The 25,466-nt window shown below is 34.2% G+C and overlaps 1 long non-coding RNA gene across 1 annotated transcript in view; it reads right to left on the reverse strand.

The window, feature by feature from the left end:
- Positions 1–743: 743 nt before the first annotated feature.
- LOC147823160 (uncharacterized) overlaps positions 744–25,466 on the reverse strand; it is a 44,851-nt gene continuing 20,128 nt past the window's right edge. Inside the window, exon 3 of the long non-coding RNA XR_015444202.1 lies at positions 744–1,062. This is a non-coding gene — a long non-coding RNA (uncharacterized LOC147823160). The remainder of the gene's footprint in view (positions 1,063–25,466) is intronic.

Below are 25,466 nucleotides of genomic sequence, written 5' to 3' on the forward strand. Positions count from 1 at the left end.
TCACCAAGCTTTCCTGGCATCGTGATATGGCAAACTACAGGTCACACTGGCACAGACTTGGGGATATACTAGAGCTGGACTATATTATAAAGGATATGAGGAAAAAAGCAAATTTGGAGCATAATTCCACTCTTAAAAACAATTCAGAATATATTTAAACTTTCTACCAAAAGAGCCTGGAAAACTCTAGGAACATGAGCAGCAGCCTACAAGAAACCAGTGCTCGTTTGTACCTTTCCCCAGCAGTGTGGCCCTAAATTATTTACCATCTTCTCATCTTGTATAAGAAAAGTGAAAATATTTTTTTGTTCTAGTCGGTTTCTCAAAAGAGCATCCACCTTGCTTTTTTGCAAAGTGTATATCTTTGATTCAGTTTTCAGCAGCTCTGGATTCTTGACATTGTGATGACCTTGAACTCAGAGGCTTGTACATTCTCTACCACAGTTAAATGTTTGGAAGAATGGTTTGATAATATAAACACTTTTAAATTGATTTTTTCTCTTGTAATAAAACAAATTTTCCTGGTACATTATAGAGTATGAGAAACATCATACTGTTAGATAATAACATTTTATGTGCCTGCAAACCGAGAATAACATGAAATTTCACAGAACATTTTGGCATAGATTGTCATCAAGTGACACAACTATTTGCTCCTGAAGCTAATGAGGATTACAAGTGAGATCTTGCTTTTATAATGTAATTAAGAAAAGCAGAAGATGACAAAGTGGTAGTTCCTTTTTTTTTATATTCTGAAAACATTTCAAAATAATATAAGTAGAACAGCATGTGTGTCCAGAATGATTTGATATGCTTACTAGCTTTAATGGGTGTAAAATCTATTTTAATACAATTATTTAGCATAGATTCTGGAAATTATGGTCTTTTTCACATATGTGCCTCAGAAGTATGACTTAATTTCCTCTATTACAATTTATGATTAGAAATCACACTTTAATTATTAAGGAGCCATTGATTTATCATATTGTTTCCGTCATGATGATTTGATTAGCACAGATAGCCTGAGTCCACTCATGCAGGGAATCATAGCAACTTTTTCATCTGAAAAGAAGAGTATTCTGATTATTCAGGTCATTAAAACTTCTCAATGCCCATCTCCAAATTTTAGATTATAAAACATCTAAATTAGAGATAACTTAAAACTCTAGTTTCATTGCTTACAAGTTTATATCTTACTTTAGGCAATGATATACAGTGACACAAAATTAGCTAAATAAAATACAAAAAGTGAGATGCTCATTATGATAACAAATGCAGACTACACTACTCAAGATACTATAACAGGGTTACCAGTGTAATCTGCAAAGATGAATGGATAGGAGAGGCAGGGGTAAAGAAAGGAAATAGGCATGTTTATAAATATTGAAATAAAATGTAACTATTCTTTTAGTGTTCACTTATTAATGTATCTATAAATTCCAAATTCCTCGATTGATATTTTTGCAAAAGCATATGCATACATAAACCATAACCATTATTTCAGATTTTCTGATTGGGATAGTTTTATAGAAGAAAAAGTCAGAATTAAAGATTACATCTAATTTTTTCTTATAATGTATGTCTTTTTTCAAAAGCTTCTACTTATTTGTTCTCTGATCAAATTGATCTTATTAACATTTCACATGGTCTCATCTATTTCAGATTGAGATTATGGAAATCTAAGGTGATTTTAAAGTAAATTTTAATTTTAAAGTAATGTATCTGTATGTGTTATATATTTGGGGAAAGGTAGTAACTATATTTTCATATAAGAAATATTTATGGATCACTGTACATCATTCAAGATACAGAAAAGTATAAGGGGAAAAAAAGCAGCCAAAAATTCAACTACCTAAAATAACTAAAACTAATATTCAATGAAATTAATTAGTGTATTTCTCAAATACATAAAGATGAAAGGCATTTTAAATAGGCTAAAATGACTTTATGAATAGTATTTTAATATATCTGAAAATTGTCTTATATTTCACTTTGATTCAAAACACAATAAAAATGAAATGTAAAAATGTGAGTTAAATATATTTCTGCATGAGAAGCTACTAGTATAAATGTATTAATATGAGGGAATTGGCAATGTATCACATTATCTCTCCTAATGTAGATAGTGTTTAATGATCTAATTTTAATCATCCATTTAATCACATATTGACATCAGAAACAAAACATTTTGCTTAAAGAAGGTTAAAATTACCATTGGTATAATAAACCAATTGGCTGTCATGACTCACACACAGTAAATCATTTCATAATTTCAGTAAGGAAACACCTTTTCTATAGTTTGACTTGCAGATTTATATAGTATTTACTCAAATGTTCATTGGGTAAAAACAAAATAAAGTTAATAAATTCCTAAAAGCAAAAGAAAAATAGCCTAAATTTTCAGATCATAATGTCATGAAATCATAAAGTAATGATGGAAATTAGGGGAAAACATGATATATTATAAAGTTTTACAAAGATCTGTCTTAATTATAGTAAGAATCACATATAAAATTAACCATTTTAAAGTGAACAAGACAGTAGCATTAGGTACAGTCGCAAAGTTACGTACCTCTATCTAGTTTCAGAATATGTTCATCACCAATATAAATGCCCATAATAATTATGCAGTCACTCTTCACCTTTCCTCTGGATTGCCTCAATCAATCAGTGTTCTGTCTCCAGGATTTAATCTATCCTGAGTATTTTATATAAATAGGCTTAAACAACATGCAAACCTTAATGGCTGGTTTCTTGCATGTGCCATATTTTCAAAGCTTATACACATTTCAGCATGTATCATTGCTTCATTCTTTTCTGGTAAATAATATATATATAGTTTTATATTTATCTATTCATGGACATTTGTGCTACTTTGAACTTTCATCTATTTTGAATAGTGCTACTATGAACATTCATTATGAGAATTTGAGTATTTGTTTTCACTTACACTACTTTGGGTATTAAGAATGGAATTGTTAGGCAATATAATTGTGTGTCTAGCATTTTCAAGAATGATAAAACTTTTTCACAGAGGATGTCTTATTTTATATTCCCACTATCAATATAAAATTATCTCAGTTGTTCCACATTAATATAACACTATTTTCTACAGGATGGGAAATGAAATTTCATCACAAGGATTTCAATTCACATTTTCTTCACAATTAATAGGAAACTTCTCTACTTGTGCTTTTTTGGCCTTTTGTATTTCTTTTTACAAATGTCTATCCAAGGACTCTGACATTCAAGTTAAAATCAACATTCTTCAAGAATTTTTGAGTTAGACTTGTGGGTGATTTAGATGCTTCAAGAGCAAAGGCGGGCCTTGAGGTGGAATGGCCGTCTTACCATTTGCAAATGTCACATAACATCATAATGTTGAGACATCAGGCTAAATGGGCCAATTCAATATATCTTTAGATTGTCTATAAATTATCCATGCAGTTTGGGAAAGGAGCACATCATTAAAATTTGTGAGGAAGTTTTTAATACTAACTGTATTTATAAGTGGCTTTCGCTTTCCTGAGACACTCTATTAAGGTTACAGAAGAAGCAAATATGATGCAATAATTATGAGTACATAGCAAAGTTTTAATCATGAATCTTTAATTTTCTGAATCCTGGAATGAAGCTAGATTTTACTTATTGATTCATGAAGGGAGGTATATTAATTTTAAAATATAGTCTTCTGAGCCTTGGCAAAGTGGTAGCTGAGGAAGACCCTCCTTTGATGTCTCCCCAAACAAAGTTGAACAGCTATTCATGCGCCAAACCAGACCAAAGTAACTGCTTTTAGTATAGCACAATGTAAAGATGTAATGAAGAAGGCAGGGAAGAGAGTGCCCTGTCACCATTTCCCCAATTCCAAGTAGCTGAGTAGAGAAGAGAGGCAACTCCCACTTGAGAGAGGGATAAAGAATTAAGTTTAGGCCATAAGCTTGAAAACCAGTACGAGACCCACTGCCCTGAAACTCACTGACAGGCAGAGTCCTGGGACACCAACTGCCTACCGTGCCAAACCTGCTGATTGAACTGTATTATGGCAGGCAGCAAAGACATTGTTTTCACAATCCCTCCTTCACCCTCAGTGGCAGAACCAGGGATGAGACTCTACCTGTGAGAGAGCAGGGTGAAAAAGCCAGCACACAACTTTGTCTCATAGCCCAGTGTCAAGCCCATTGCAGTTGAGACCAAATAGCCGATAGGAATTTAAGGCCCCAGTTGCAAGTCAGGGGTCACAGAGGGAGCCTCTTTGCCACCTCTGGCCTCAGGAGTCCTACGTAGGTGCTAGACAGAATCGAGCTTTGGCAGCATCAATTCCCACTGGCTGTGGAATGTGCTTGTGCACATCTGGTCTCCCCTGAAGACTCCTCAGGGCTCTGTGGCTGTGAGATTCAGATGGGACCCATCCTAGCATTAGCACAGATGACCAAGGGTCTGCCTTCACCAACACTACACCAACCTCAGACAGAGTATTACTGGGGGAAGGACAATGTAGATAGCATGTCATAGAATTTAGCGCTGGGGTGGTGAGCCTAATGAGCAGATCTCAAGTGCCCCCATTCCCTGGCCTGTGTACGGAGTCTGAAAGCAGCTCCTGTGTCATAGATAGAATGCAGACCCAGCATATTGGAATTCTATTCCAAGCAGTATCACCTGCAGCTGGTTGGAATTCTCTTGGGCCAAAGTAAGTCCAAATTAATAGTAGGCAGCCTATAGAAGTACAAGCTTTGGCCTCACCCAGGATTATGCTGGCCTTGGTAGGTTGTGGGCTCAGGTTGTGACATACCCTATGGCTTTGGTGGCAATAGGTGTGACATAGGTTCCCAGAGCTTATCCATAACTGGGCAGAAATCTCCAGTGTCTGACCAGGGGAAATGACTGGACAAGGCTTCTTGGCCCAACTTGGTCCCAATAAAAATCTTGTACTCTCCTTTTTCTTTCCAAACAACAAAACAGTGGAGTATTTGCGATAAACCTTCTACTTGTGGTGGCCCTAGCTGATACGGTACCAACCACAAACTTGGTTAATCTGAATTTGCCTGAACCTAGTGCTGAATAAAAATGGTGGCAGCCAGAAGCACAGAGAAAATAAACAGCCTGCTTAGAATCTCTGAAAAGTTAGGCACAAAGCCAGATGAGGAAGACTGGAATAAATATCATTGAATAACTTTCAACTCCATTTGAGACAGACAAGAAACATCTAAATCTCCACTGTTTTTCCTTGTGAAAGCCCAAGGGTATGGTTGGCTGAGGCATGTCAGGGCCCCCCTTTAACTTCCTGTCACTCCTACTTAGTAACACTCAAGGATGGACTGGGAGAAAAGTTGCCTGGGTATCCTCCCAGGTTACATAGTAGCTGCTCTCCGGGATACTCAGCAGGAAGTCAGCCACACGGCCTCCTTCACTATGCCCATCTAGACATTGTTGCCATCTCTTTGAAGCAGCAGCAAGGAAGCTACCTCTAACTGGCAGAGATCAGGAAGTGATACATACCCATTATTCACATCCCCATCTCTTCAATCTCTAATAAACTGGGATAAAAATAGCTAGCCCTTTTCAAGATTCCATAGTTTTGGCTGTTCACCTTCTGGAGAGATATAATAGCTGTCAATTACATAGCTCTCATCTTCCTCTTTTGTTGAACCACTGCCAGGACAGCTGTGGCTGCTCTAGATGCCTGCATCTGCTTAGGTCAATCACAGGCCTGAACTTGGACCAGTATCTAGGCCTAAATTTCAAACAACCACAGGCCTACAGTTGAACTAATCAGCAGACCTGTACTTGGATGAATCACAGGCATGAAGCTGCTATATAAGATTCCTGGGTCAGTCTAGGAGAGCTCCCTGTGGTGCATTGATTCCCTGTGCTGGTATGGCCTGTCCAAATAAAGGCTCACTCTGGTGGTTAGTAAATCTGACTGTTATTTATTTCTCACTGATTGCAGGTTCAGAAGGTTCAGAAGGTCCCAGGAATCTAATCAGCATTCTCATGCTGAGTATTGTGGACAGAGTGGTTTCTTCAGAAGACAGCTATAAAGACTAGAGGCCATTAGCACTGAACTCCAGAAATCATCAGCTGTTGAAGATCAGCCATGGTGCCCAGCACCTGGCTATTGATAGCAACCAGCTCTGAGTGGCTGTGGTCAACAAGAGCAGACACCAGCACCCGGAAGTGGTGACCTGCAGCATTCAACATCATCTGAAGTTGACCAGTGGCATCAGGTCTGCTAGCAGAGTTGCACTTTGCTGATTCATAATTTCTATAAGAAGTGAGCAAAAGAACCCTCAACTGATGGCTTACACTTTGGCATTGTCAAGTCTATCCTCAAGCCCAATAAGTAGAATATTTTCTCCTTTCAGACTGTCCTAACTTTACCAGAAGCTTTCTTTACAGATTGTTCACTGCCCAGATGATATACCATGCCAATGAGCATCAAGAGGTTTTAGGAAATCATGACCTTACCTAGCACTCAGAACAAGGTGCCATAAACTGAGCAGACGGTAATCGTTAACAGGAAAATTCTCAGGCAGAATGTGAAAACAGTCATTTTTAAACAAACTCAATGAGCTTAAGGAAATCAGAGGAACATTTTAATACTTTATGGGATGAATTAACAAAGAGATGGAAACAAGTTTTAAAAATCAAATATAAAGTTTTCAGATGAAAAATACATTCAGCAAAATTAAAAATGTGACAGAAGGCACAAGAAAAGAGATCAAAGAAATATATTTATCATAAAGGTGGGGTATTTAAAAATATACAGTTGTAGTAGGAAAAATGTGCAGGGATGAAGAAAGATTATGCAAATTTTGATATAGTTCAAAACCAATATTCAGGTTATTCGGCTTCAAGAAGGACTTGGAAAATGTCAAAGGGGTAGAAAGTCTATTTGAGGAAATAACAAAATATCCCAAACCTAGAAAAAGATACAAATATGTAGATAAGGAAGATCAAAGGTCATTAGTAAAATTAACTCAACCAGATCTATTTCAAGATTTCTTATAATGAAGCTTTCAGAGGTGAAAGGAAAAGAGAAGTTTCTGAGGGATAAAAAAAAAAAAGACAAATCGCACACAGGGGTATCCCAGGTCACCCGACATCTGACTTCTCAGAAGAAAATGTGTAGAGAACAATGTAAGATTTTCACAGTACTGAAGAGAGAGGAATAAAAGCAGAATATATATTGAAACTAAAAAGATTTTTTTTTTTGATACGGGGGATCGAACTCAGGACCTTGTGCTTGTGAGGCAGGCAGCAGAACCACTGAGCTAATCCCTGGCCTGATATTTTTTTAAAAAATGGAAGAGGAATAAAATCTTTATCAGACAAGGAAAGCTTAGAGGACATATTTCTACCAGACCTATTCTATGGCAAATGTTAAAAGAAGTTTTCCCAACTGAAAGACTTCAATGAGAAAAAAGAAATGTACAAAGGTTTAAAATTTACTGATAACAGTAATTATACAAACAAATATAGGATGCTTTAAAATTGCAAGCATGGTGGATTTACCATTCATATATCTAGTATGCTGACTAAAGCAAATTAAAAACAATAACTATAGTAATATATTTAGCGATAGGGAATATAGAAAGAAAATGAGACATCAAAATTTCAAAACGGCAGAAGCAGCAGAACATAACTGGAGTGCATTCTTATACTTTTTTCCCTTTTTAAAAAATTTTCTGCTCTTATCATGATGTAATGATACATTGCTAGAATTTCAGAATAGACTGTTATAATCAAAAGCTGTTTTGGGCCAGGGATTTAGTTCAGTGTTTCTGCCGCCTGCCTCACAAGTGTAAGGTCCTGAGTGTGATCCCTGGTACCAAACAAAAAGCTGTTATTTGCAAATGTCAATGCTAGCATAAGAAAATATCTATAAAAAACCATAAAAACAAGGAATAAAAACACACTAATAGAGCAATTCATTTATCAATCAATAGAGAATATAAGGAAGAAATAATAGAAAGTTAAAAATCACATGGTTTGTCCAATTTGAGAAACCCAGAATATAATACTTTAAGTGCAAAAATAAAACATGATAGGAAATAAGGAAGTAAACTCTGTAGACATGGAAAGGGTCTGGGAAGTGAGAGGGGAGGGTAGAGGAAAAGGAAGTAGAAATGATAAAGATGTGAAATGTATGTGTACTGATTCTCAGAGAGTACAACTAATGTACATCACAAATATATACTGACACAATAAAGTAACTGTAAAAAATTAGAAAACAACACACATTATGGCTGTAGCTTACCTTGAGTATAAATGGATTAAATTTTCTAATTAAAAGATATACAGAAATTGAATAAAGAAAAGCAAGACCCTAGTATATATTTTTTAATCAATTCATTTATTTTTATTATTGATTTACTGGTACAATTTAGATATACAGAATGATCATATTCATCATATGGAATTTGTACCTGTACATGATATATCTTGATTATGTTTTCCCTTCCTTTCCCATCCCTTCTACCTTTCTTCCCCTTTTATTTACAAGAGCTTTGTTTCCATTTTATCTTTTTCGATTTTTTTTTCTTTTTCCTTCCTTCCTTCCTTTCCCCCTCCCTTGTGCCCCTTCCCATTTGAAAATTTTCTCTTTTTTTATTATAGTGTATATTTTAGTCCTTATTTATACTTTTGGCTTCTCACACCAAGGAAACAATGTGATATTTACACGTGTCCAATTTATTTTGCTTAAGAATATGGCCTCTAGGTGCATTCATTTAGCTGTGAATGTCTTGTTTATCCTTCCTTATAGCTGAGTAGTACTCCACTGTATGGAAAACAATACTGCTTGCAACAGGAACCCAGGAAAAGCAAGCTTAGTTATTTTATTTGCAGACAAAGTGAACTTCAAGTCAAGACAGATCAAAAGAGACAAGGAAGGTCACTAAATATTTGTTAAGGAAAAGCTCCAAGAATTAGAATATATATATACACACACACACCCCACAAATACTAGCATACCCAACTTTATAAAACAATTTATGGACATGAAAAATCAAATAAACACTAACATAGTTGTAATGCATGACTCCACTGTCACAAATAGATCAACGAGACAAAAAAAAATCAACAAAGAAATATGAGAAGTGAACCAAACCAGTGAACAAATGGACTTAGGAGATGTCTACAGCATGTCGCACCCCACCACATAAGAATATGCATTCTTCTCAGCTGCACATGGGACATTTTCCAAAATAGACCACATACTAGCTCATAGAACATACTTAAGCAAATGCAAAGGAAATGAAACTATCCCATGCATATTATCAGACCATAGTGCAAGGAAATTGGAAATCAATGGCAAAAGAAACCACAAAAACTTCATAAACACATAGAAATTAAATAACACCCTCCTGAACAATGAATGGCTCACAGATTAAAGAAATTAGACAGTTTCTACAATTAAATGATAATGCCAATACAACATACCAGAACTTGTATGACACAATAAAAGCACTCACATGATAAAAATTTATAGTGGTGAATTCCAACATCAGAAAAACAGAGCAAGCTCATATAAACAGCCTAATGTTGAACCTCAAGCTTCTAGAAAATGAAGAGCAATTCAAACCCAAAGCATGTAGGAGAGAGGAAATTATAAGGATCAAAGGAGAAGACTCAACACAGAAACAGAAGAGTTAAATTGTATCCTATACCACCTTCTTCTAAGAATTATCTACAGAACATTCCATCCAACAGCTGCACATTTTTCTCATCATCCCAAGGAACATTTTCAATACAGATAAGGTAGAGTATAAAACAATTCTCAAAAACTTTTTGAACACTGAAATCATATGAAGTATCTTTTCTGAACACAATGCAATCAAAGCTGGAAATTGGTAGGAACTTGAAAACTATACCAAAACCATAATGGAAATGTAAAAATTTAAATGGATCAAAAGAATCCAAGAAGGATTTTTTAGAAAAATTTTGAAGCAAATGGAAATGGAGACAAACATACATAGATCTATCAAATACAGCAAAGCAGTATGAAGAGAGAAGGCTTTAGTGTCAATGCTCACATAAATATAGTATAAAGATTTTGAATAATTTATCAGTGTTTTTTTAAAAAACTAGAATACGAATAAACTAAGCTAGAAGTATTAGAAAGGAAAAATAATAAAGATCAGAATAGACGTAAAGGATATGGAGAATAAAAATGGAAGGCCAATGAAACATAGGAGTCTTTGGGGGGAAAATCCAAAAGACAAGAGCTTATCTGTACTATGAATAATGAAGACTCAAATTAATAAAATCAAGACAAACATTACAACTGACACCAGAAAAATTTCGTCAGAAATTATTTTGAGTAGCTATGTACCAGCAAATATGATAATCTAGAAGAAATGGTCAAATTCCTAGACACATACATCTTTACTTACTGAAACTAAATCATGAAGACATAATAAAATAGATCAATAATAAAAAGAAGTAGTTTTAAAAAAAAGCCTTCCAATTAAGTATGTACCCAGGAAGACAGGCCCTCTGTTGAATTCTGCCAAACATTTAAAGAACAACTAATACCAACTATCTTTAAGTTATTCAAAAAATAGAGGAAGGAATTCTTGTAAACATACTCTGAAACTGGCTTTACTCTGACTCTAAAACTAGATAAGAGCACCACAGAAAAAGGAAAAATACAGGTAAATACAATATTGTTTTTGAGCACAGACATGGGAGTCCTCAATCTAGTATTTGTAAACTGAATCCAACAACATATTAAATGATTATTTGCCATGATGAAGTAGGACGCAAGGAGGTTTTGTGTAAATGAATCCAGAAGTGTTACATACCATAGTAATGCAATAAAGGACAAAAACCACATGGTCACCTCAATTGATGCAGAAATAGTATTTAATAAAATTCAACATTCCTTAACCATAAAAAATGCTGAACAAATTAGGCAGATAAGGAATTTTTCTGAACATAATGAAGACCATTTAGCATAAGTCAAGAGTTAAAATTATATTGAATGTGAAAAACCTGAAAGCATTTTTTTCTGATATATTAAACAAGTGTCCCTACTTTTAGCACTGTTATTCAGCATAGTAGTAGAAGTCCTAATTAAAACAATTTGGCAAGAGAAAGAAATATAGCACACCCTAACAGGAAAAGATGTCATATTATCATTATTCACAGGATACAATCTTATATATAAAATTTCACCAAATAACTATGAAAATTAATAAATACATTCAGCAAAGTTACAGGACACAAAGCCAACATAAAACTAATTAGCATTGCCATATGCCAATAGTGAATTATCTGCAATAGAAATCAGTCCCATTCACAATAGCTATAAAATCAATATATAAGTGAAATATCTAGAGGATAGTTTAACCAAAGAAGAATATAGCTCTACAATGATAATTCTGAAATCTGGATGAAAAAGCCTGAAAAGGACATGAAAAGATGGAAAGACATCCCATTTTTGTGTGCTGAAAAATAATACCATTAAAGGGCCCATAGTAAATACATGAATTTACAAATCCAATGCAACTCTTGCCAACATTCTAATTTCTTTCTTGACAAAACTTGAAAATAGTCTAAAACTTACCTGAATGAAAAAAGAACACAAATAGCCAAAGGCATTTTGAGCAAAAAGTACAAAGCATAAAGCATTATACTTGCCTTTAAAAAGTACACCAAGGTGGTCATAATCAAAACAGCATGATGGTTTCATAAAACAGACACATATATCACTAAATTGATGGTAAGCATTTTCAGTGACATAAAATCAGCCATTTCAGATGGACTTGATGATACTTATTTTTATAGTTTTTGGTACTAAATTTGTTATTTCAAGAATTTTGAGTTAAAAATATATTGTGTTTTAGTCACTATTTCTAGAAAAAAATCTTTTAACTTCATAATTTCTGTGTGTTAGCACCTTTCTCATTGTTGAAACATGACACCTACTTAAAGGAGGAGAGGGTTAATTTGGCTCATGGTTTAGGATAATATTCAGTCTATGGTCAGATGGTTCAAGGCAGACACATTATGGCAGAAGGGCATGGCAGAGTAAAGATACTTATTTAGTTCATGGCAGTCAAGAAAGAGCAAGGGAACTATACTAGAGAGGAAAGGGTGAGACACCAGACATATACACCAAGGTCATGTATCCATGACTGCCAAAACACATCCAGAAGTGAGCTCCTCAAATGCCCTGCATGTCTCCCCAGCCTACCAAATTGATAATCCAGTTTGACTGTCACACCCCAACCCTTGACAACTCGACACACACATATCATAATCATACTCACTCTCTAAATAAAAGCAATCTCAACTTCAGAAGTCTTCCTAACATGCTACAATTATCCTTTGTACAATTGCAACACACGATAATCTCTTCCCCAAAGCCTCAACAGTGCCAACACTGCTGAAAAGTATAAGTCCAAGTCTCCTATTAGACTCAAGGCTCCAGGCACAGTATTAGTTGCAGTCCTCTAATTTTAAAAGGCAGCTTCTATATCTCCAATATACAATGGTAGTAGGTAATCATTCTCATTCCAAAAGGGAAGAACAAAGGAAAGAAAGGAATTTCACCAAAGCAAGACTGAAAGCCAGCTAGGCACACATTACATTTTTGTAGCTCCATATCTGGAATCTGAGGAACGAACGTGGTGGTAAGTTTTAAAGCCCTTGTGGGGAGGCACCTTTATGGCTTCACTGGTTGAATTATATCAGGCCTCTCTCTTGAGCTGGCTCTGCTCTCAGCCAGTTTCTTTCTTCAGCAGATATTCCTGGCATCTTTGACTTCCCGGGGTCTCACAGCACCTCCACCTTCATTGCTACAGTTTAACTCACTGCCATGGTTACTGAGCCCTTCCTTGGAAAATGAGGTGGAAGTCTTCTTGACCCACAACTCTTGCATTCTGCATACCAGTAAAATCCGAATCATGTGCACCATACCATAGTCTGCTCTCATCAAAAGCAGTAGCCAAGACCTCTTGGATCATGGTTGCAGCAGCTTCTGAGTACCTAGGTAGCTGAACACAGTGAAATAAATCCCAAGGATGCAGTTTGGTCAGAGACCCTTCTTAAGCAGAGGATCCCCAAACCTCTCTTCTCAAATGAAGGGTTTACACCTTTGCACTCTTGAACCTGTGATGAGTGGGTTTTTGCTTATTTCTGAGATGTTCTCAAGGTATCTTTGTTCTTGTCCCTGTATAAAGTACTTGGTTTCTATTCAGCAGCACTAATCTCTGCAGCAACCATACTACATTTGGCCCCAAATTTACACATGGTTCCTTTTCAACCAATTATAAATTATTTAAATTTCTACTCTGCTTTTTGTGATCCTCACTATAAATCTTGTTAAGAGCAATACCAATGCCACTGCCCAAATCTTGGTTCCCCTTGGAATTTCCTCCACCAGATCAATTAGTTTGTAGTTCTTAAATTCAGTCTCCTAAAAAATCTCAGGAGATAAGTAAAATGTATCTATTTTTTTTTTGCCTACACTGTAACATGCATGACTTCCAGTCCAGTTTTTAACAAAGTAGTTATTCCCAATTTTAACTGCATGAGATTGTCCTTTACAACCTACATGCCCATCAGCAGTCTGGTTTCCTGATATCTGACCAGAACTTGCTCATTAGGCTCTGCTTTTCAGTAGTCTAGAGTTTCTTGAGCCCACATCTTCACATATTTCCAAACTTCTGCAAATCAACTCCAAAAGTTTCTGAACCACATGGTAGGGCATAGTCACAAGTCCCTCACATCTCTAGCAACTGTTTTCTAAATTAGTCTGATTTCTTAGTGCTGAGACACAATGCACATCACTTCCAACTTTAAAAAGAAGAGGTTGAATTTGACTCATAGCTTCAGGGGTTTTAGTTCACATTCAGGTGGCTAAGACTAGAAATATTACAATCACGGGAACAACCAACAGAGTGAAAAGGCAACCTATAGAATTGGAAATAAAAACAACAAAAACTTTGCCACACATTCCCCAGACAGAGGCCTCATATATAAAATATATAAGAAACTAAGAAAAATTAGAAACTATAAGATAAAACACCCAATCCAAAAAGGGCAAGTGAAATGAATAGATATTTCACAGAATAATCCCCAATAAATACATGAAGCAATTCTGAACATTACTGGCCACTAGAAAAATGCATATTTAAACAACACTGACATTCCATCCTACCTCAAAAAGAATGACCCATCATGCAGAAATCAAGTAAAAGATGCTGGCAAAGAAGCTGGTGGAAATGGAAACCAGAAATTCCATTTTCCATAACTATTCTTTTTGTCATCATCCAGGAAGTTTTAAAGACATCAAATTATAGTAAAACATGCATACCCATGTATATAGCAGCACAATTCAATAGCTAAATCTTGAAAGTAGCCTATCGATCCATCAACAGATGAAAAGATAGAGAAAAATGTATTTATAAACATGCCCTCCTATAAAGAAAGATAAACTGAGTTATTTGTAGGAAAATGGATGCAGTGAGACAATAATATTAGGTGAAGTGAATCAGACCCACAAGCTTAAATACCACATGGTTTCTCTTATATTAGAAAACTGAAGTATAAATAAAAAGCAAATTAAAGATAGATAATAGAGAAAAGGAGACAGATTTTAGAGGGGAAGAGAATGAAGAGATAGAGGGGAGAGAAGGGAAGGAAAGGTGACGAAAGAAGAAATTAAGATGTGTTATGTACATGTAAAAACTTCATACAAGGAATGTACACATTATGTATTAATAAATGAAAATGGGCCCATTAGAGCAAAGATCACCCTTTTTGCTTCTAGACTACCAGGAACTAGGTTAACAGTGCCAGAGCTGTAGGGTGAGGAAACCAGTTACAGACCTGAAGTTCATGCCACTCAGAATTGTGCTTTACTAATCTCCTGGGAAGTTCTAAGACAATACATTGATAACCCAGCTTTATTGTCACAATATGCTTTAGTATTCATTAACAAGCACCTGTGTGATATAGAAAATACAACACCATTATTCATACATAATCTCCTTCCCCATGTTGTGAGGACCACAGGCTGAGATTCACTGCTCTAAAAATCAGATACGTATTAACATACTAGAATGCTTATTAAATAGCTTTTATGACAATTCTATTTAGTTTGACATTTTTATCCTCAGGTGAAGATAATAAATCTGAACCACAGAGCAGTTAGTTAACATCTCTAAATTCACACAGCCAGTACACAGCATGAACACAGTCATTCCAATGCCAGTTGCAGTGCTTTGAAACAATACATGTTGAATTACCTGTATGTGAATAATTATTTTATAAGTCTAGTTATACAAAATATAGTACTTCTGACAATCCCTAAAACAAAAATCTTGAAGGGAAAAGATAACTTAAAAAGATTTAAATAAACTAAGCAGATAATTGAACTGCTAGAAATTTAAACATATTTAGATAGCTAAACTTTGACATATTAAAAGTGGTGATAAACCAGGCTACTTCAGAAATTTAATAAAGAACATTGAAATTAAGTGAAGATGCAAAATTACCAAATAGTTTAATCAATTTATATTAACATATGACCAATTTATTTTTAACTGTAAGATTAGAGAAATCTTTTTTTAAAATTGAAAGAATGAATTGAAAATGTTAATAGTCACGTATTTGAATATGAAAAATACTAACACTTGAGAAATTTAAATTGTATATACTTGCAAATTTCCAATAAAAATATCCAACACAACCTCCTCAGAAATGAGAGAAATTAAAATATAAAAATAGATTACATTTTCTCCACTGAAAATTCAAAACAACCATAAAGATGGGGATAAACCAGTCTTGGAAAAGATCTAATGATATTTAAACTTTTACTTTTTTAGAAGAAATACAGTTTGTTTCATACTTTTCAGAGATTATTTCTGTCCATTTTTTTTTAATATAAATATTACTAGTGATAACTTATTCCGAAGAATACTGATTCACTCTCAAATATTCCTGAGTAATACTTTTGTTAATAGTACACAGAAAACAATCACTACTAAAACGATGATAGTTCATGGAGTCACAAGTCACAAGAATCATTCAGGGAAAGGGGGAACAGGGTGGGGAAGGGAATGGATGGATAGGATCACAGTGTAGCAATATGCATGTATGAAAATGGCACAATGAAACTGAATAAAGACTTCTAAAATACGTTATTACCAATCATTATTTAAATTTTCATTTTCACTATTATAACAAAGGAAAAAGTAAATCTTTAAAGTTACTACAAAAATTTCCTTGGATTGTGGTGTTTTAGGTTATTCTGACTCACAGGGGGACCCAGGCTCTGGCTTTCCCATTAAAGTTGTTACCTTAGTCTGTATCGCTGCCAACACTTTCTTGCTGCTATCTCTGATTGATCCACCTGAAATCCTTACATATTCGCTCACTGTAAATATCCAAAATCTGCAGAGATTTTAGGATTTGGCCTTTTAAAAAGTAGCTTCCAAGGGCAGGGGATTTAGCTCAGTGGTGCCGCCGCCTGCCTCAGAAGTGCAAGGTCTGGAGTTCAATCCCTGGTAACAGAAAAAAAAAAAAAAAGTAGCTTCCACCTACCTGTAATCCCAGTACTCTGGGAAGGAGAGGCAAAGGGATCACAAGTTCCCACTCAGCCTGGGCAACTTCATGATTCCTCCAGATCTTATTTCAAAGTAAAATATTTTTAAAATGAGGGAGGACTGGAATTGTAGCTCAATGTGAAGGACCTGAGTTCAATCCCCAGTACTACTCTACCACTACTACTAATCAACTTCCTAACACTATGAAATTCACAACTATAAAATTAAAACATGAAAAAAATCTTCCAGTTTTGGTAAGCATATTTTGAAAAGATAACTTCATTCACCTGTGATTGCATGTAAAAATTTGTATTTCTAGTGAGAAGCTTTCAATGAATTTCAAGAACATTAAGACTTTACATTTCTAGGAATTTATTCTCTGAAAATATTGTAGCTAAGATTCACATTCAAGGTATTCATTAGAAAGTTAATTATAGAAAATTAGAATGTTATCAATTATAATAAGTAGTAAAAGGGACTACAAAGAATATGCAAGAAGAGCAGCATGGAACACCACATATTCACATTTTTATAAAATTCTAATAACAAAGGACAAAAAACTTTAACTGAGTATAGACTACACTCATTTTGAAAGATCTATAGGAAAAGATCACAGAATAGAACAAAATGTTGTCTTGTATTTAATAGGTATCAATTAGCAATAGTGTTATTTTCCAAACATATTTAATATTCCTATGCTAATTAAGTCCTTTACATAAATTCCTGCTTACAATGAACTTTCCATCACTATGGACAGTAGAACAGGAAGGAAAATCCTCAAAACTTATCCTTATATTTACATAGTCCTTCCTTGCCCAACTCTTACTGTGATATCTTGTATATTGCATATAGTGTGGCAATGAAAATGAGTGCAAATCTTCAACGTATTGATTTGATTTCCATTGAATGTATATGCAACAGTGGGATCCCTGGCTCATGTGGGCAGTTCTGTATTTAATTTTTGAGGTACTTTCATAGCATTTACCATAACGTCTATCCTAATTTATCTTCCTACCAATAGTGTGCAAGTGTTACTTTACTCTCTATAATATAATCTCCAACACTTATCATTTTTTATGATAGGCATTTTTCCTGTAGTTGATATTCCATAGCTATCCCATTTATAGCTACAAACATACCTAAGAAAGATTTTTACAATAAAAACTGTAAAACAGTGATTAAAAACATTAAGAGGCCATCAGAAAAAAATGAAAAACCTTGTTCATGAATTAAAAGAATCAGTACTGTTTAAAGCAATCTATAGATTCAGCGCAATCCTTGTCAAAACACCAGTGCAGTTTTTCACAGAAAAAATTATGGATCCTCAAACACTGAATAGTCAAAACAATCTTTAAAACAAGAACAAAGCAGGAGGCATTATTCGATCTGATTTTAAAGTATATTACAAAAACTGGGGTAATCAAAACACGATGATAATTGTATTAAAATGGACCTATAAAACACAATAGAGAGCAAAATAAATCCACCCATCTTCAACTAACTGATTTCCAATGAGCTAAGATCATGTACTGAAGGGACAGTTTTCAATAAATAGTAATGGGAAGATCAGATATCCACAAATAGAAGAATGAAGCTAAACCCATCTCTCTCACCAGTTATGAAAATCAACTGAAGATATATTAAAGATTTAAATTAAGATTTGAAATTATGAAATGTCCAGAAGAAAACAGGGGAAATGCCTCAAGATTCCAAAATTTCAAAACACAAAAACAGAAATAGGTAAGTGGAGTTACATTAAATTATAAAGCTTCTGCATTGTTTTTTACCAATCACCAGAATGAAGAAACATTCTAAATGAGAGAGAATATCAAGAGATGACAGTTCACACAAGGCCATTAATTTCCAGAATATACAAGAAATTCCCAAAAGTTGGCAGTAATAAAACAATCCAATTTTAAAAAAACTGTAAACAAACAAAAAAAGCATACCGAAACAGACCAGACATATCTCAAAAAAAAACATACCAATGTTCCATAAGTACATATTCTCAACATAAGTACTCATAAGTGAAATGCAAATAAAAGCCATAATGGAATACTTCTAGTGTAGGAATTGCTATTATCAAAAAACATAAAACACAACATGACAACTGTTTTTGTATGAAGGTATTAACATTGTTGACTGAATAAAAGAAAATATACTGAAAAAAATTCAAGTACTTATGTAATTTTGAGAAACTATTAAAAATTTAATTTTCTTTTTTGGTAATATTTTTCATCTTTCCCTAAAGAAAGAAAACCTGAGGTACTGCCTTTCTGGGAATGGAGATCTTTAAATAGAATGTTCTGTAATTGTATGTAAATGCAAATTCTGATAAGACAGTTCACAATTAAAAGTGGGGGAGGACCCTACTGATCTGCAGCATAACCATAATGGTGAAACTAATTATATATCCATCATGTGATCACTTTTCATTTCTGACATTTATGGCTATCGCATCAAATTTTACATGAAGCTGAATTTTTTGTACAGTCTTAAAAACATTGCTACATAGTAAAGATTTTCTGAAAGATAAAAGGGAATTCTTGGTATAGTGTTAACATTGAACTCTGTTATGATTACATTTTGCTCTTTTCATGTCTACACACAGAGACACACACGTGTGTAATTCTCAGGCTATTTTCATTGCTTCAGGTATATTTCACTCTCATAATCACATCATAAGACCACTGACTCCTTAATATGTGGCTTCTCTCTTCCCTAGTGAGTTATACCATGAATTTCTTATAGTAATTTGAATTCATTTAATTTACTCTTTACCCCAAATCTTTAATTATTATTTTGATTATTATCCTAAAAATAACATCATCACTTCCTAATGACCTAGATGTAAAATGAGACCTTGATACTGTTTAAATTAATGACATCCATTTTGATGATTTTTAGAGGCTTTGCATTTTTTCCCTTTTCCACTCTATCTGCCAAATACAGCCCATCACCCTGTTTCCTTCCACTTGTTTAGTCTTTACTGTCACTGAGGGAAGCCTCTTTATATTTATAGTTGTATCTTTTTAAAGTACAGATCTGAGATTTAGTAATCTTCCCACAGAGCTCTTTTAATGTAATTAGGATTATTGCAGCTTTCTTAGTTAATATCCAAAGTGATGTCTTTGAAGATTGTGCTAACCTAGCTCATTTTAAAAGCAAAATTAGATTACTAAATTTGCCTTACTTCACAACACATAACCATTAAGTTTCTTAATGTATTTGGAAAATTCAATAATCCCTTGCTCAGATTAGATTTTATTAGATTTGAATGTCTTTCATACTAACTTTTAAAGATCTGTAGACAGTATAATCAGATTACAGTCTCAGATTCAGTGGGTTAAAACATGTAATAAAATTTTTATTGGCTTTTCCCAAGCACCTAAAGTCACATTGATAGCAATATGATGCTGAGAGTTCACAAAATTCAATGCAGAAGGCGAGAAACTGGCATATTCCTGCATTGGAGAAAATTTTTTTTTCTTGTCAGGTTATTTCTTTCAACATGTTTCTATAGTTAGCAGAGAGGGGAAAACATAATAGTTCACATGTTATTTTAAAAAAGGAATATTTAACTAGGAAAAATTATCTTTCAACTTGAACATGGTGTTCATGGTACCTGTATGGTGATTAAGGGGCATATTAATGCTACCTTAGTTAAAATCATTTATTTAATTATCCTGAAATAAAGGACATCCATTGGAATTTTTCTAGATACAGACTACAGATAAATTATAGACAGAACTGTTTTAGTAGTTGACATTACTGTGAAAATTCACTGCTGAATATACTTTTTCTTTCAGAAGAGCTCAAAATTTAGTGAATATAAAATATAACATTGTATCAGCCAATATATTTAGAGATGAAACAAATCATATATCTCAACCTTGTGTAATCTACTAAATATAACGCATCCTATTAAAACTGGAGTGAAAAAATTGAGGGTCAGTACAAATGCAGAAAATGTATTCAGAAAATTATTTTTTTCAATAACCATCAAATGAGATGCAAACACACAATCATGTCACAGATGTACAATGTGCACAAATGTAACCCGACAAGACAAGGGAACACTTCCTTTGGCGATCCTTTCTCACCCATGCTGCATGTGGAGCTCCCTGCTTGTGTCTGTTGATGTTGGCAGTAGGACTGAAGAGGGAAGACTAATTGTTAAATGGGAATAGGATCACCAGTGTAAACACTCTGGAAGAACGGATGCAACAACCCTAGCTGCCGTCACCTGTCTCTTTGATTAAGGACTCTCTGCTCCTGAATATGGTCACTTCTTTATGAAAACTTAGTGGTAAAACATTTGGGTGTGTGATTTGACATATGTTTTAAGTCCTTTGCTTTTCCCAAGTCCTTTGGACAACTGCTTATTTTTTTAATGAGCTTTAAATATGATCTTTCCATTATATCTCATGGCTGTTTCAATAAATTATAAATAATCTCTCATGTAAAATATACTAAACAATTTTAAATGACCATTGATCAGCTGATTTATAAGAAATTTTTCCCACTTGATTTGTTAATATCTTTGCTGTTTCTTATAACTTGGAACAAAATAAGTTCTTATCCAACTTCAGATAATATGAAGGCTGAATAATAGGCTAGTAAAGGGTATAAACCAGGACTGTCCTAGCAAACCAGCATGTATTATTATACTAATTTTAACACATCAAACTTACCTTAAAAATTATATTGATTACAAGGATGAAATTTTTAAGTGATCTGGTTATTTATATGTACATACAAACAGTATCTCACAAATTACTTTTAATATACTGAAATATAACCTAGGACTATATATTATGATTTTCTTTTTCTCCAAAATGCAAAATATGTATTTTCTATATGCACATTTATAAATAAAGTACTTATATGAATTGGCTTCACTATTTTGATCAAAATTTAAAGTGGCCTACATTTAGAGGAAAGATGAAAATTGTAAGTAAATTTAAAAATATTTTGGCATTTCAAGTCTATACTAGAAGCATTTTAATCCTCCAACAACTACTGAGTTTTAGCTATAACAGCACTATTAACCATATCTTGAGATCTTATTATATTGCCTTGCACTTTAAATATATTTTTCATCTTCACAATGAGTTATGGTGTTATTTTTATGTAAAACAGTAGATAACAGAACTTATTAAAATGCAACTAATTTATGAGTCAGCATTTTTACCCAGAGCAGGGATTCTGCAAACATTTTTTGTAGAAAGTAAAATAATATATCTTTTATTGTTAGACCACACATGGTCTTTGTTATATAGCCTTTTTCTAACCCATTTAGAAGAAACTTTATTAATAATGTTGACCTCAGTTTATTGATTCCTGCTGTAAAACACATAGTTATTGCATTATGCTCCATATAGTAAAATAAATTCTTAATAGTTAAGAAAAATCATAATGTAAGAACATTTATATATTAACTCTCTATTCTTGGCAAAGATAGACTTTAGATATATGCCTATTTATGTGGTCTCATTAGATTTTTTCATAATGTCCAGTCACTTTAAATATGGTAAACAACTGTTGGGTCACCAAGCACCCTTGCTTATGATCTATTTTCCTTTGGATGGCTTCATATCATTTATGTTCTGAGAACCAGGGAGATTATGCATTGCAAGTCTACATTGTACTTGTATGCAACTCTGCTTGGCCATTTATTTTCAGTGTAATTTTAGGCAAGAAAAGCTACTCTAGCATGTCTCAGATTCCTCACCTGTAAAAAGTGACTAAGCTATATAACAAAACTTGAGATGTTGTTCCAGTTTATAACAGTGCCAGCTACTGTCAGTGCCAGGTAAGTCACCAAATGTTAGAACTGTTTTTCAGTTCTACCTAGAGTTACCCAGAATGATAGTTACTGGGATATTTTTTATTCCAATTAAACAATAATGCAGTGAACTACACTGATATGAACAATAACAGTAGAAAAGTTGTTATATTTTTATTAATAAGGCAATATCACTGTCCTCTTCAGATATAAGATAATCATCTGGAAAAACATAGTACCTGGTTAGATACCATAAGTTATGCTGTTGTTAAAAGTAATGAGGCAGCAGATTAAGTGACTAATGTGCTAGACTGCACTATTAGAGAGAATAACAAAGGCTACATAAAAATTCATCATGTGTGAAATATCTATGGACAATTGGGAAGATTTTAATACATGGGAAGGAGAAGACCACTATAAATTAAAGAAATAGCATTAAAAATCTACCAAGCAGGATAACACAAAGTGTATGCTAGTAACAAAGATAAAGATCTTAAAAAAATCATTTATATACAGGTTCATAAACATTAAGTATTATCCTCAATGGCCACATATGGTCTACGTACTTGTCTTGATAAGAGTATCAGGAGACATTGAAGATATGTCTCTTTTGAGAGTCACAGAATTTTGCAATGGTTCATGTGGCAGGGAGATATAGGATGTTCACAGTTACAGCAGACTGCATGTTAGAAAGCTACAGCAGCAATTCAAGTAAGAGATATTCCAGGCTCAAGGGAGTACAATGGCGACAAGAGGTGTAAAGTGGATAAAACACAAAAATAACATTTCTACTGATGGACTGTGCAGGTTTACACTTTTACCCAACCATATATAATCAGAGATTAACACTTTAAATTCCATACCACTAACAGAGAGAGAAAATTTGATAAAATACTAGGAATGGAGAACTAATGTAGGGCAGACAGAAAAATAAGAGTATTAGAGAAGTAGAAAGAGATTTGATAAAGTCATAGTTGAAAATATACAACTAGGTGAGAACTTTAAGGCAGAGAGTTAGGAAAGGAACAGCTGTCCCTAATACTTTTTATAGGAGGTATTGTTTCATGGGAAATAAAAGCATAAAAATTTGCTTGAGAAATCAAAGCTTCCAATCCAAAAATATGAAGTAGGAGAATAAGGCAATATATGTTTAACCAAAAGGAAAAATAGCTTGTTTGCCCATATTCCCTATCCCTGAATTCAGGATTTTTGTCTTTTGGCTTATTTATGCTGTTGTCTGTCATAGGATTTATGTGAGAGTATCGAGAAAATTGGTAGGAACAGGGAAAGGGGACGTTACCAGAACCCCTGCAGTGGGTCTTGGTCTCCTGTGAGCTATGACTGCACAAGACAAATTAAAGAATAGAGACAGGAAACAAGACTTAGAGAAGAAGCTGGGTTATGGGCCTGATCAATGCTGTTCTGGGCAGCAAAGACGAAGGCACCCTAAGCTTGCCATTATTTACCGAGTTCATAGGGAGTAAGAGATGAGCAGGTGGTGGTAATCCTATATTGACAAAGATCTTATAATTGGAGGATGCATCACATGTCTTGGAGGGTGGCAGTAATCCTATGACCATGAGGATCTTATGCTGATGAGAAGCTTGGATTAGGACGGTAAGATGAGCAGAGATATTCTTACAACAGGAGATGGGAGGAGTTAAGCTGAGAAGGAATTTGTTCCTCCCCAGGTGAAAACTTTCTTACTGTTGTTCTCAGGGAACCAGGATGTCTTCAGCTGATGTAAGCTTGCCTTTGAATGTCACAGCATCATGGGACCCTTGAGGTCTCAGCTGTGACCAGAGGCAAAAATGGAGTTACATTTTGGCATTTCATAGTTGGCCTGTTGGTGAGAAGACTAGGCCTAATCATAATTTGTGAAATGATTTTTCCCTAATATGTAGAATAGATCCTGACAAAAATCCAATAAATTAATTTTAGAAAAATATCTATGAAGAGCAGTCTTTTGAAACTTAATGACAATTGTATTCTAAGTCCTTTGGGGCGGGGCATAAGTCTTCTTTTACAAACCCTAACAGTCTCTACCATATGTCAAACAATCTTCTATTATGTACTGAAACTCTATTGATCTTCACTTGTTGATCCTTACAAAAGTTTACTCACTCTTTTCATTATCACAACCTTTGGAATATTTAAAAATGTCTTATTCCATTGTACATCCAAGATGAAATGGCAGTTAGGAAGTTCTATTTTACTTATATTTTAACTATATGGGTTTTTACAAATATACTAAAGTAGAGCAATTGAAAGCATCATTAACAATTGCGTTAGTTACTGAAACATTAACACCAAAAATTTAATGATTTTAAACAATGAAATAATCTTATGCCCAGTGGTTACAAATTGGCTGGAATATGCTGATCTATAACTTCCAATGCTCAGTACGGGCTGGAATTAGTTCCTCCTTTATGTTTCCTTTCTTTCTGAAACACATTTTATCTGCTACATATCATTTGAGTCACTGTCTATTGGAAATTGTCCTTTTGTTTTTCACAGTGCTATGAATCCAACCAAAGTCCTCATGCATGCTAGGTAAGCTCTTTACCACTAAGCTACATCCCCCATCTCAAGGTGGTCTTGTAAGCCAATTATTTGTGCACAAGTATACTCTAAACTTGTCTCTTCATCTTCCACTAAACCTGAGGAATGGAGGCAACAATAAGAGGATATAGCATGACCACAAGTGTTATAGTAATCTCAGACAGTGAAATTAGAATTAATTCATTTGGACACAACACAGGATTTCTTACCCTCACTATTCAGCTTTCCTTTTTAGGCACTTCAGAATTGCTGATATCAATTGGCACATAAAAAGATTGTTTAATTGGTGCTAATACATGAACAAATAGGTGTATTTCAATCTAAGCTCCTGGGATCTTATACTCTTTCACTGCTGGTAGTTCCAGCATGGGTTTGTTATGGCTTCATATTCCTCTACAACTCCAGTGTTAGGATTTGTCATTGCCTTTGATCTGTGTATCAAACACTGATATTGTCATCTGTCTTCAATTAATAGTTGTTAGTTTTAAAATGAATTCACTAAATCATTAACAGTATACAAAATCCTCAAGCTTGATATAAGGTAAATCATTAAGACC

Source organism: Heterocephalus glaber, unplaced genomic scaffold, assembly GCF_053883595.1.
Source record: "Heterocephalus glaber isolate CG9 unplaced genomic scaffold, H.glaber_assembly_v1.0 deba00001600, whole genome shotgun sequence".
Taxonomy (NCBI): Eukaryota; Metazoa; Chordata; class Mammalia; order Rodentia; family Bathyergidae; genus Heterocephalus; species Heterocephalus glaber.